The following is a 14,282-nucleotide window of genomic DNA, read 5'->3' as shown; positions in this document are numbered from 1 at the left end:
GCACATCAAGACCTTTTCCTGATAATGTTTTTGAATTTGTTAAGTTTTGTAATGCCAAAGGAAAGAAAGCTGTATCTTTGTTTACATTCAGCCCAGAAATTCTGAACCTAACAGTGGTGTTAAATTCTGCCAGTTAGAAAGTGTACATGTAACTGGTTAGTGCAGAATACTGCTTTTGTACTCATACATTTATGAATAAAACAGGTAAAGATCACTCGCAGAACTGCTTTGGTATGGCTACAAGATTTTGTATGGGCATCTCAGCCTTTGCCTCTGGCATATCCCCTCTGCTGTTCTGTTGAGCAACTCTGGTATCAGTGGGTTTTGAATTTTTCCATTAATTATTTCTATTCTTCTTTGCTGGTGGCAGCATCCTTTCCCTGACACCCAGGTCTGTCTCTTGAAGGGGATCTTGGGTCTTTTTGGGTTGTCTTGTTTAAGACAATCAGTCTGGGTCTACATCATGATCTTCTTCCTGCCAAATATATCTGAAATCCCTACTTATCTGTCACTGTAGCTCGAAATGTTCATATATGCTGATTTCCATATGGTGACCTCTTCTACAGCACAACCACCAATCCTACTCCCTATGCTAGTCTGCCAAGTATGTCATCATTTCTCCAAGTGGTTCCTCATTCACGAGAACATCAAGCTCAACTTTCTCCTCTCATCTGCAAGGCCCTGGCCAAGACCAGACCTTCTTGTTCAACTGTTCCCTGGATCTCACCTCATCCCCTCTGCCATCAGGGTCTCTTTGAGCCATTCAGCCACATCACTGGCAGATGTCTCTTTCACTCTCTTCAGAAAGAATCCCATTTCTGAGCTTGTCCTTGAGGCTATCGCTTCTCTGAATTCTCAGAGGGCCTGAAGAGCTGCCCCTTGTCACATTATCTATGGTAATATGTTACGTGACTTTTAAACCTGTGTTTATTATACAGAGGGCTGCACTTAACACTGAAAAGTTCTTATGACTCCACAAGACAAAATGTTTGAAAACCACTTGAAATGGTGAGTTTGCTTGCTGCATTTCTGTTTTGTCAGGTATTTGCCTAACCTGCCTTTAACAACACACATGGCAATGCCACTCTAGGGATAGCCTTACCTTCTTTCCTTAACAAGAGCAATCTGATATGAAACATTCCTTTGAAAATGGATGTCTTAGCTGGCCTCTTCCTAACTCTTGCCTGCATGTCGGTATATGTAAGGAGAGAGGAAATCATCCTGTAGTCCACACACAAGTCTCAAAAATGAGAGGAGGAAATAGCTGGAGGAAAGCCTTTCACTGACAAAATGGAACACATAACATTTACTTGCTATAGAAGAGGAAATGAGGTCTAGTTCATACATTTTGAAATTTTGAAAAACAACAGAAAAGTGGTTAATACTGGTGTGAAACATTGCTATTTATCTTGCTGTACAACTCACCTGGAACTCAGCTGCAGTTGCAAGTATGCATTAACACTGGAATGTAAAGCTTGTCTAGGATTATGGTGTGCAAACTCCCAGGTACTTTCTGAAAGGAAACAGATCTTTTGTTAACTTTGCACCGATAAGAATATAGTAGATGCCATTTGCCTTAAGTTTCATGGCAAATGATTTGCTTCATTGTATGAAGCTTCCGTTATGCTGTTGTATAATGATGTTAGTTAAGGATTTGGTTTTTGAGAGAGCTGCTGGGTGTTGGGTAGAAATCTTGCAATCTGAAATCCCACTCAGTAGGCATTTACAGAGGAAGTAATTTTCTGAGTGCAGCTGAAGTACTGCTAAAAGATTCTTGTGTAATGTTTGTGTGTATCATAGGAACAGGTAGCGATGGAGCACTAGAAGGGGGTTTCTTTGCTTGAGATTCCCAACTGTTGTCAGTGTTCATCTTTTTCTTGGCTTTTGATATAGGCCTGTAAATTCTTGAGAGGCAGGTACTTGGGGCAGGCTCATGGAAATGCCAGTACAGATGGACAGATGCACTGCATGTGCTTTGGAGAGCTAAAGCACCGTTGCAAAGAACTGCTAGAGATTATTTGTACACAGAGAACCAAAAAATGCGTATTCCCTGCTCTGTAATCAAAAGCCGTTCTTGGCTGGGGGAGATCCCTACAACAACATTCTTGCCTCCCCTCGAGAGAAGGAAGCCAATGATTATTCTGTTACCCTTCATTATCATTCAGTGTGGTATAAACTGGCCAGGACTTGAACTCTCAAGTGCCCAGGAGGGCCAGTACATGAATATACCTTGTGTCAGCAGAGGCCATTTCAAATAATACAGATGATGACAGATTGATGTTGGTAGCTCATTAGGCAAAGCACTGACCGAGACATCAAATTCCTTTCAGCAAGAATATGGCTGGACTGTTTGCTGTTGTGCATTAATAGAGAGACGCATTTTTCTTCTTTGATTTCTCTTGCTTCCTGCTTCCCATGTTTGCATCAGATAGTGCTGGCTATCAAATCTGTCATCATGTTTGACTTTCCTAATGTGAACAGCTGTGAGTCAAGGTGTAAAGCTAAACCCAATCTGTAGATATAGTATATAGAGTACATTTCAACAAAAGACCTGTGTTCACAAGCCTCCTGTGGCATACAGATTTTAATATAACACTTGGCTTCGAGCTCGTCCAGATCCAATAGTACAATCTTCCCATCCATGCCTGAAAACATAGAGAACAGATTTCTGAAACAGTGTAAGGTGTATTTAGATTGCTGTCTCCTTCATATTCTAACTCCTGCTCTTGTGGATTATGCTTTCACACTTTTGGGCATGCCTTAACCCATGTGATTAAGCTGCTAGCCTGTTGGTCAGATCTGGCCTTCTGCCTCTTCCTGAAGAAGATGGGGAGCAGTTTTCCAAGCAGCAAATACTGCCACAGGTCTCTACCTACCTGTTACAGTCCAACAGAGGAAGCCAGGTGACTTCTGCTGCCATCACCTTCCTCCCCAGTGATCTGTCTGGGAAGGAGGGCAGAGTGTACTGGGCAACCTGCTGCAGAGAAGAGAGGGAGGTCCAAGATTTAATGGGGGAAGGAATCCCCAGCCCATACTTGGTCCTTGTGCCCAGCAAGGATAAAATACTGTGTAGTCTGGGGGCTAAATAAGGGCAAAAACATCTGAGACTAGTTGGCCACTGTGACTACCCAAGAAGAAGGGCTAGTGCTGATGTCAGAAGAGTTCACAGCTGCTGAGAGGAACCACAGAGATGAGATGGACACACAAAGGAAGAAATCAAAGCAAGGAGACGAGGAGGGGAGTATTCAGCAACTGAAAAGATCCCAGAGTGAGGATGGGTGCTAAAATAACTGGGACTCTGATGGCTGCCTGCTGCATTAGCCCCTGTGCATACCAGGTGGTTGATCCAGCCTCATTGTGCAGCATCATCTCTGGAGGTTCTTTGCAGCCATGCAGTTCTGTTGCTTTGTGATCCAGTACATAATCTTACAATACACTGAGTACTTTATCCTCACAGCCAATGTTATACTCAGTGCTTTTCATATCCAAAACGGTTTTACAGACTATCTGGATAATCATCCCTTGGAGGTAGGAAGAGGCAAACATTGCATTTATACAAAATACAATCTTGGAATAAACATCACTGTCATTCTAGTATGGTAAATCACAAATGGACCCAATTGCTATGGTACAAAAATGATCTTTTAAAGTGAATATGTATTTTTCCCTGTTCACTGTAGTTTGCTCTGCTGTTAGGTCCTTGTCTTTCAGCTGTCGTTGAAGGTATACATATAGACTAAATTGCAAGTCTGATGATGAACTACTTTAAATAGAACTGGCTTTAAATAAAGTCAATGAGAAATGACAATATGGGGCAGGAGTAGCCTGTCAGACGTTTCCCACATCTGTGTTGTACTAGACATCTTAAATTAAAAGATTAGTGTTAACATTATGTCTAAAGTTACTAGTCTGATGATTCACATACCTTTTATTGATTTTGTTTGAATTGAGTTTGTAATTGTTGGTTTGGTCTTAATTTATATAACCACTGGCCAAATGCACTGTTTTCTTAGTAATTGTTGCATTACAGAGAGCTAGATGCAATGACAGTAACTGTGCCTGGCAGTCTACCATCTGGGTACATGCTAATAAAATAATCATCTGCATAATTTTGGAAGTCATTGCAGATACTGGGGGAAAAATGAATTGAGTTTGATCTGAAAATTGCAGGCAGCCCAGTAGAATAATAATGATACAAATAATTTCCCCTAAAATCCTGGGATGGTCTCTGGTGGGATTTGTTTTACATGCATCATGAAGCTGCCTATGTTAACTTTGCTTTGATATCAAAGGTAAATAGAGGGTGAATGATTAAATCATTTCTATTCAGTTTTGCTGAAAGTAAAATTTAAGTCAGTATGAAATGAACAATTTCTGCTCTGTATTATGACAGTAATGAGGGAGGAAAACCCTTTTTTATTGCATCGCCAAATAATAAACTATAAGGGCCTGCAGATCTTGGTCACAACTGGGTCCCATTGTTAGGATAAATATGTGTTTGTAAGGAAAAGACAGTTTGCTCTTCAAGGAATATATGCTCTTTGGCTTCTTCTGCATTCTGAAATCAACTGTTACTTACCCCAAAGCTGCCCCCAAATAATTCCAGAAAAAGTAATAATGCCTTAAGAAGTATGTATCTGTGAGAAGATATGTGTGGCTCTAACACATTAACATCATACTTTATTCAGGTGTAACTTCCACTCTTCCAGTCCAAAGGCCCTTTCTGCAGCTGGAGCTGAACAAAAAACATCTTATTTTGGGGCAGGAGTGCCCACACATTAGGTTATTTCTGAAATAGCTGTTTCCATATTCAGTTCCCACTCTGTCTCCATTCAGTTTACCTTTACCAGTAACACCGGAGAGGGTGCAACAGTGCCTGTGGAAAACATTGGAGCAGTAAGCCAGACTGGTTGGTATCTTGGGTAGAGCAGAGAGGAGGACAGGACATCTTCTGATATTTATGATCTTGGACACCACAATTGAACTTCCTAGCAAGTGAAGTCTGTGAAAAGAATTGGGGAGGGAACAATAGGAAAGCCCATTAAATTCCACTGAAACTAATCAGATTGGAAGAGCCAGCATGGAAGTTTTGTAGATATTTTAAGAAACATTTCTCTCTTACTGTCTAGGTTTGTAGCCTGTCCTCTCAAACTAGGGACAATGTGGGATAGTTAATGCTAAAGATTGTACTCAGTCTTTTGTGTGCTAGGTGATAGTTAAATGGAGAGCTTGAGCTGAGAAACCAGTTTAGCCAAGTTTGAATGGACTACAGAATGGAAAATTACCAAGAGCAAAAGAAATATCAAGACAGTATTAAACAGACTTGCAGAATACTATAGAAGGCTTGTGGTAGGAGAGGGGTGGATGAACAGTCGTTCCTAGAGCAGAAGTTCAAGTTTGCTGTGTAACAAACGTCAAATAAATTGGACCTAAAATAAAAGCAGAAAGGTGTCCATGTTCCTGAATAGAAGTTATAAGGGCAGAAGAACCTGAGCCTACAAACTAAAAATTCTTCAGAGTAGCTAGGAACTAGAGGAGGCACTGTGTATGGGGTTAAATACACTTTACCTGCAGCCAAACTCCCTAAATGCTTTTAATTTTTGGTGTTCAGAAAACTGTGGAAAACCTGCCCCAATGACATGTCAGGGAGAGGCATATTCTGGATGGAGGGGAGGCAGGTACCTTCAGAGAGATGGTGAACACGCTGGGAGAAAATTAAGAAGAAGGTGCTAGTAACAGGTATGGAGCACTGGACTCAGGGACTGCCACTGCCAACTGTTTTGCGGCCACTGTTCTGTGCCTGCAGACCGAATGCCAGGATCCATGCCTAACGCTTCCCTACTGCAGCAAACTCGGGGCAAACTGGCAGATGTCCATCAGAGGTACTCAACCACATCTGTGAAGCTGTGACAGGTCGGGGAAACGGCACAGGCGTGGAGAATGGAGCAGGCTCAATTCCCATGTCTGCCCTAAGGCATGGGTTGACGTTACCAGTCGGCTGATGTGGCCGCTAGCTGCTGCAGAAAGGGGAGGTGCCATCCCCTCTTCCTAGCCACAGGCTCTCACCCTTCTCTGGCATTCCTCCGTTGTTCATCTGACCATGCAGTGAGGTGATGCCGGGAGCTATGCCAGCAGAAAATGAATCATTCATTATGGTAAGGTTAGCTCTTTGGCAGATTAACTCCATGAGTTGGGTTAACAGAGATCCAATGAGTGGATGTGCTGGCACAAGGGAAACAACGGCGGCCAGCGGTGAACCTGGATAATCTAACCAGTCGAGTCACTGAATCGTAAAAATTCGTTTGGAAAGGATCTCCGGAGATCATTTGGGCAAACCGCTGACACAAAGCAGGACTATCACTGGCGTTACAATGGTGGTTGGAAGCACCGGCTGTTTCAGCTTCAGTTTCTTTGCATGTGAAATAGGGGTAACCCCACATTGGGGAAGGTTAATAACTGTTTGGTGATGCATCTGGAGATCTGTAGGTGACAAGTACTGCCTTAGCATGAAGGATTTGCAAAACCACGCAATGCTGCTGGGAGCCAAGGATAGGAATTGTGTTTTTCCTGGCCTTTGTATAAGGTTTGTGATATGGACCAATGTTTTAGGTGCAAGGCTAAATTTGTTCAAATATTATGACTTCTAAGCACAGCCTATGGAAAAAATACAACCATATGTCACTGGAGAGGGGATGATATACAGCCCTAAATATTCATCTGTTGCTTAGTAGGTTTAAAACCAGTGATTGCCTGGAAGCTATTCCTGATGTGATGATGGCTGTCGTATTTGTCTGCCTAAATGCAATGATGTCAGAAAAGAGAGACATTCTTTTCTCCTTTATAGTAGCTGTTTCGGACTGGATCAGTTATAACCAGTTCCTTTAAAAAAAAATATTTACTTTTCATCAGAAGTTTACATAACATGTTCTCCAAAGGAACAAATCCTGTGTTTCAGCATAGTTTGAAACATGGGAGATGGAAAAGAAGTTAATGAACAACACTTAAGTCAACATCAAAGCGCTTGCTTTCTCTAGTAAATACCCAGACCATCATGCTATGATGCAATAAGGAGAAGTTCATGGTCAGCCTCTTTCAGCTTGCTCTTTACTACAATTTTGAGACCTCATGCAAAAATCCTGCACTGGTCTTGAAAGACTGAACTGCAGTCAGGGAGTATAAATGCATATATACACCTTAGGGTGAGCCTGATCTGATTAGAGATCTGAGGAAAAAATACATTTAAAATAAATGAAAATGAGAGGAGAAAGCCTTAGAATCTTCTCTAGAGAAAGGAAAGGCCTGGTGACAGGTACTGTGGGGTTCTTAGAAAAAAGGACTGCTAGGCTGGCAAGACAACAGAAAGGGGTGGAGGAAGCAAGAAATACCAGAAGGTTAGTGACCTCAGCCTACGGCAGGGGTCTTGCCAGTGAGTCCTGTGCTGGGGAAGAAACAGAGGTTGGTTTCCTATCTGGGGATGAGGATCTCCCCAAAACAAGCCCACATGATTTGGGTTCAGAACTGGCGACTGCTGGCTGGTGTGAGCACATTTCAGTAGCTGAGCAGACCTGAGGCTGAGTTCACTGGAGGACTGAATCTTGAAAAGAACTAGATCTTCGTAGACATGCACAAGGAGTTTGTGATCAATACAAGGGACAATCCCAGCCCATTTAAGCCTGATGAGAATGGTACATAAATGTTTTTCTGCATCTTTTCATTATACCACAGTCTGTAGCCTTGCTCTGACTGCAACAGGAAATAGCAGCAAACTGTTTGTATTCCCCTTCCCTAAAGAATATAAAAGCCTTTGCCAGAGGTGGAAGAAAGAAAATGTCACAGCGAAATCTGAAGAGCTCTGTGAACTTTCATGGAGGGAAGTGGGCACTGGGGACAAGGCCCACTTCCCTCCGTGTCCTAGAACTCTGTCAGACTGGGCATGTGAAATTGTTTATCCCAGGCATATCTAAGAAATGAGCAAATGGGAAATCAGGCTTGTGATTGAAGAACAGCAAATAAAAAATTTCCTATATTTACAAGTAGTAACAACAGGGTTGCTAGACTTGTAACAGTAGCATGTAGAACTTATGAATAGACTTTGGAGGAAAGAATAGTATGAGAGGGAGGATAGGAAGGAGAGAGAGGAAAATGGAATAAAATGTAACAAGCTTTTATCAATGTTGGGTCATGTCACACTATTATTTTTAAGCTAATCAGTTTTCATACCCAGGGAAAATGTGGCAGATCTCCTAGGCTTTAGTAAGTATCTGAAAGCTGCCATATGGGGAATTACTAAAGATGTTACTTACATGTTACAATTCTGCTGGCTAAAGGGGAGAAAAAAATATATACTATAAATAGGAAAAGTATCAGCTTGGAGGAAAGCTGATAGTGACGTTTCCCGGATATCTTGGGTTAGTCTTAGAACTGTTCCTGCTTTAATATATTCATTAATGTCCTCAGCACACAGGTTGGGACACATTTATGCAAGCTGCTTGTAGCATTTAGAGGTCACCGTTAGTAAAGGAGGATCAGGATGTGCTACACAAAGGGCCTGGTGACCTTGAGAAGTGGAGTAACAGAAATGAAATGAAACTTAACAGTGGAAAGAAGAGAAAAGCAGAGCCACGTGGTTGGAAAAGTGGTGCTGTAAACTCATCAGCAGCGTAAATGGGGGGACAGGAAAATGTGGGCATTTAGCCTGATTTCAGGATGATTGGACTGTTAGCATGAAGCATCTGGAAAAGAAATGCAGTGTCTGATGGTGTCTTGAGGAACAGCGGGCCAGGGAAGTGTGAACGTCTTTGTCCAGGGAAACCAGTATGACGTCTGCAGTGCCATACCCTGGTCTGGTCACCATGCTCAGGTGTGAGCTTCACCGGAGGTGGGTGTAGGAAAAGGCTTCTAAGATGAGCAGAGAGTCCCTCACACAGGAGCAGACAAGGGAAGAGTAGCTCTTTTATTCTTGGAAAATGAAGACTAAGGGGGGGTAACAGCAAAGAAGGTGTTTTTTTAACAGTATAGCCTGTCAGACATGAGTCACTAAAAACTGGACAGATTGAACAGTCTGTCTGTCTGGAACAGAGCAGTTCACCTGTGATTCCACAGTCTGTGTTTGCGTTGTGCAGTGATCTGGAAGCCCTAGGCATGGGCCAGTCCCCGCAGGCCCAGCAGTGGCCCTCATTACTGAAAAGACAGTCCTAATCAGGCCCATCTTTAAAAAAAGGGAGAAACTGCAGAGATAAGGAACGGCAGTGTGGAGATAATTCTGTCTCCCCTGTGTGGGAGGCCGGTGTGCACTGACTGCAGAACTATTAGGTATTTGTCTATGTATCCTTCTAAAAGGAGAGTTAGAGGATGCTGATAAAACAACTAAATCTTGAGATCTGCTGCAAAAGTTTGTTCAAGATCTGCCACCACAGATGGATAAAACAAATGGATGTAAAGTCATGTGAGTGTATACTGTATGCAGATCCTATGGAAAGGCAGTTTTACCTAAGTGTGCCAGCAAGGGTACGTACTTAAGTCAAATGGCTTGGAGTTGCAGGGGTGGAGGCTGGACTGCAGCCTCCATTATGCAGACCTGAATCTGGAGTGACTCTGCCAGAGTCAATGAGGTTATACCAGTTGGCTTTCAGCCCAGTTTGGTTTGCTTGACCAACTATCTTTTCACCTTTGCTCGCAAACAGCAGCAGATAAAAGTTGGCCTTGTCTGTGCTCTTTCTGGTGGCTTAATCCCTAGCACAGGCTTACTTATCAGACCTCTATACACAAGGCAGAGTTAATTGGCTCAGATCCACCCGAGCGGAGGTCCCTGGAGCTATGCTGATTTTTACCAGTAAATGTTCTGACCTAGCCACTCGATTTCCTTATGTAAAAGAGCTAGTTGAATTTTTCAGTGAGTGTATATTAGTGATAAAAGATAAGCCTTTTCTCATTTCATGAGTTGAGAACATATTTATTGTGCAAGTACTTGCCAGGGAGGTGAGAAAGTTGTTCCCAAGCCATCAGGATGTATTTGTTCTATCTCCCCTGCTCTCTAAGACCAGACTGTGTTTTGGCTGCAGCAATATATGTGTCCACCTGTGAGTTCCTAAGCAATAATGTCACAACCCCTGCCTAAGTGGCATCCGTTTTTATTAATCTTACCTTACAAGATAAATAAATAATCTTGAAAGATAAATAAGGAGAAGCACAAAAAGCATGTAGACGTATAAATAGCTTAAGGTGCACTACTGTCTTACCAACAGCAGGTGGTACTAATGCATCTCCAGTAACATCATCTTTCTGATGGATTTGAAAGGCCAAAAGAGGCTTAGATCTGAATCCGCTAAAAATCATACAAGCCAAAGGCTGTAGAATATCATCTCCTCAACATCAGAGGATGTTTAGCAGCCCAGTCACGGCCATATGTCAATCTGTTGAGCTTTGCTGAGTTCTCAGCTGAAAAACGACCATATAGGAGAGTGGCAGGAAGCATAGCAGTTGTTATGAGACTTTGTGAATTTTAAATCTCTTTTCAGGAGTTCATAAAAAATTCTCTCTGGCCTGCACTAGGGAAGCACTCTGAAAAATTATTGCAAAGATATAAAGGCCAAGGTGGAAAACTTCTGAGATACAGCAGCATAGATTTTTACTCCATATTTTAACCTTTTTTACCCTACTGATGTCTCTGTTCCGTATCTTAATTATCTCTGAAGGAAATCCTACTCTTTCCTCCCTTTGCGTATAGGATCCTGCAAATGTCATTAAGTCGCATTGTTTCATTGCACTGGGGACCCCAAGGAGCATTTCTATCATCCTTATGCATGTGATTAACACAGATTTTTGTAATGGGTAGCAGTTCACCTGGGTTGGTTTCCATGGTGCTGTTAAACTGGAGATGTGGGATCTGGCACTCGTTTGCTAACAGTTGATGAGGAGTTGAAAGGGAATTTTCCCTTTGACCTTTTTCGGTAGAGGTCACTAGTGCTAATCAATTTCCGTATTGGATTTCAAGCATTCGGGTACTTTTCTTAGACATACCCTCTGAAATTTGCAGTGAGGACTGATTAAAGGGAGACAATCTGTTTTGCAATATGACAATTCCATTCAGCAGCCATGAAAGGTCAATCAAATACTTGCTAACCAGTATGAGCCACTAGAATCCTCTGCTTCTTTAGTGATAAGGTGAACTATGTTTTGGGTTGAAGGCTGCATTGCTACGAGCTAATGAAGTTCATGTACGGTATAAATAGAAAGAGATTAAGATCTTAAAGAACAGGTTTTGTTTTGACCAGGAATGGTTTGATTATAACAGTCCCAGCCTTTGGGGAACAGACTTATATCAGAGTTACTCTTCTAGCCTGTTTTATAAGATTTATAGTAACCCTTAACTATTCATTAAAATGTCTGAGAAATTAAAAATCTACTTCTCTTTATCATGGTAGGAACAGAAAGCATATTTTCTTTATCTGTCTGCCACTGTAGCCTAATACGGCTTTGCATAGTGAAAAGGTGCATGATTTATGTGCACAATAATTGGCAAAGATATGGTAAAAGCCAGTTTACCAATACCTACTGACTGATGTTTTGAGCATGTTTTTGTATTGCCCTTGAAGTTAAGATTACTGAGCACATTACTGAGTCCTAGTCATTATGTATATGCAGGTACCTGTTGCTAAAATTTTAGCAATTAAAATCAAAGCTAGCAATCAGTCCAGATTCAAGTCAAATCAGTGAAAGGTTCCTGTAGATTTTGTGAGGAAACAGGTTGTATAGTCTGACCCAATCCCACTGAAATCAGTGCAAGGATGCTTATCCACTTTAGTGGCTGGGCAGTCGGGGTCTGTCTTCTCTCTGTACATATGTACCCTCACGTTTACACCCACATGCATGTGTGTGCACACAGAACTACAGAAGACAGACCCCTGAAATCTGTTCAAAAATATTTTTGAGGTTAGGACTTGTCTTCAAGGAGTTTTGCTTCATCCTAGAACAGTCAAAATTAATAAACTTTTTGTCCAAGAACATACACCAGGTTTCAGTTTAGAAGTATCCGTCAGAAACAAATGCACTTCATTAGGAATTTAGGGATTTTTTTTTTCCCAGATAGCTGTGAAATAAATAATGTAAATTTTCTCACTTCCAGACGGGCAAAACGTATTTAAGAAATGGTTAAATATACCCGTGAGAGAGCTACCAATCAACACTTTTTTTACTAGTTTTGTTTTGCATTCTTTTCTGACTAGTATGTTCATGACCAGCTGTTTTTAGAGCTAGTAAAAATTCTCAAGCTCACATTAGGAAGGTTTTCAGTTACATGATCTGTAGCAGCAGTTGTTAGAAGACTTGGCATGGCATTTAAAAATGAGAAAATTGTTTTTGTTGAGTAAAGCACCAAAGCTCTGAAATAATATTTCACTGGACTTACAGAAAATGCTTTTGAACTTTGCTTTTAATGACCAAGTGATAGGCAATTTGGTAGGCAGGGAGTTTCCAAATGTGACAAAGTTATGTCCATTTAATCTGTGTGAACATTAGAAATTTCAGTATACTTATAAAGGCAGGACTTGTACCAAATCAACCTTGACCAATATTTCTTTATCCACACTAATGTGCTAGCTCAAGTCACCCAAGAGCTGCCTCCACATTGGTGGTGAAGTATACGTGCAACAAAAGTCTCCCTCGTCTTTGTCAGTCATGTTAAATGGGGAAGCTAGCAAAGTTTAGTCAAATCCTAGCAAGTTTTGCTTTAAACTGTGCACTGCCTAATAATGTTTCTTGTATTCTGGGCAGAAATTACCTGTCTCGTGTACCATCAGTTTCTGCCAGGCAGCTCATACAAACCTCTGGGTCTATTACAGAAGCAAGCACAGTAAGAAGCATGTTTGGACTATGCTGATAGAGAAGCTGGGGCTTATAATGGTGCACTGGCTTGTTGCTCTCTCAGATTACTTCAGACTCCAGAGAGAAAATAAATGCTGAGAGATAAAGGAATGTATGAAATTCAGAGGGCCTACAGGAAAAACTAGCCTGCCATTCTCAGAGCAGCAAAACTAATGAAATAAGGATGGATGATTGGATCTACCACCGAGATTCATTAGGCAGGATCATTTCAGGATTCCTAAAACAAGGTGGAGGGCACAAATGCCAGTATTGCCAGTAGTACTGCTTCCCCGGGTGTCCATTGGGAAAGAAGGTCTTGTGAGAGCACCAAGATGGGCCAGCCTGCTTTGTCCCTTGCATATGGATGTTTTTGCAAAACAGGGGAAGAGTTCTGTCCTTCTGCCAGCCCCTGTGACATGGCAGGGAACAGGAAAGCTAGTGGCACAACTTTGGCCAGGTCAGGAAAGCAACTCAGCCCCTGGACCTGGTTCCTTCAGGGCCCAAAGCATCTTGCAGCTCGCAGCAATTGAAGCCAGCAATGCCCTTGGCACCCAGCTCCCAGGACTTGGTGCTTCTTGCCGCACTGAGCCGTTTCTCCAGCAGGTTCTGCCCTGTGTGCTGCCTTTTTGGTGCACCCGGCAAGGTATGAGGGTCCAGGAGGTGCTGGGAGCAGATGGGGGCTGGAGAACAGGGGAAGGAGAAGGCAGTGGGGGTGAGGATATGTGGGGAGGGTTCCTTGCTCCATGTGCATCCAGCCATGCCACCCTCCTTGCCTCTTCAATCCTGGGCTTCAGTGCTGCTTGCAGCCCCTCTAGAACTGGGCCATCGCTACCCTTCAGTTGTCCACCAGACTGTTACCCAAAACACTGGATGCTCGCTGTGGAGGTGGGACAAGCCTACATGTGCTTCTTGCTCGTGTTATAAGCCCCATCTCTCCCTCCCTAAACCCCCAGATACTGTCAAGCTCTCAGGTGCTTGCCCCCTGCTGGTCTGGCAAAGCCCCATCTGCAGTGCAGCCAAGGGGCTGGGAGATACCACCAGCATGGCAAGTGGACAGCCCTGCAGAGCTTGTGTTCACTGGCAGAGGAAGAGAGCTTACTGTCCCATCTCAAATGTCCTGTGATTAATTCCCAGCCCTACAATTTAGTCCTTGAAAATCATTCCTGGCTATATGCTATAGCCACGGTCTCCATATAAAAAATCAGAAAATAAATCTACAGAGCCAAAAAGAGATCAGCATAAGTAGTGTCAAAGAATCTGGATGATGGTGTTATTTTTAGGGTAGAAGTGGCCATTGCTGTGTGTATGAGTGGACAAAGGATGTAAAATCCATAAGGAAACCAAACGTTCAGCTTCACATTCAGACATAACTCTGTGACTCCTTTTAACTAATATTACAACAAAAAGGATCAAGGAAGTTA

The sequence above is a fragment of the Athene noctua genome, chromosome 8 (assembly GCF_965140245.1).
Source record: "Athene noctua chromosome 8, bAthNoc1.hap1.1, whole genome shotgun sequence".
In the NCBI taxonomy this organism is placed as follows: domain Eukaryota; kingdom Metazoa; phylum Chordata; class Aves; order Strigiformes; family Strigidae; genus Athene; species Athene noctua.
Note: the sequence above shows the minus strand (reverse complement) of the source record.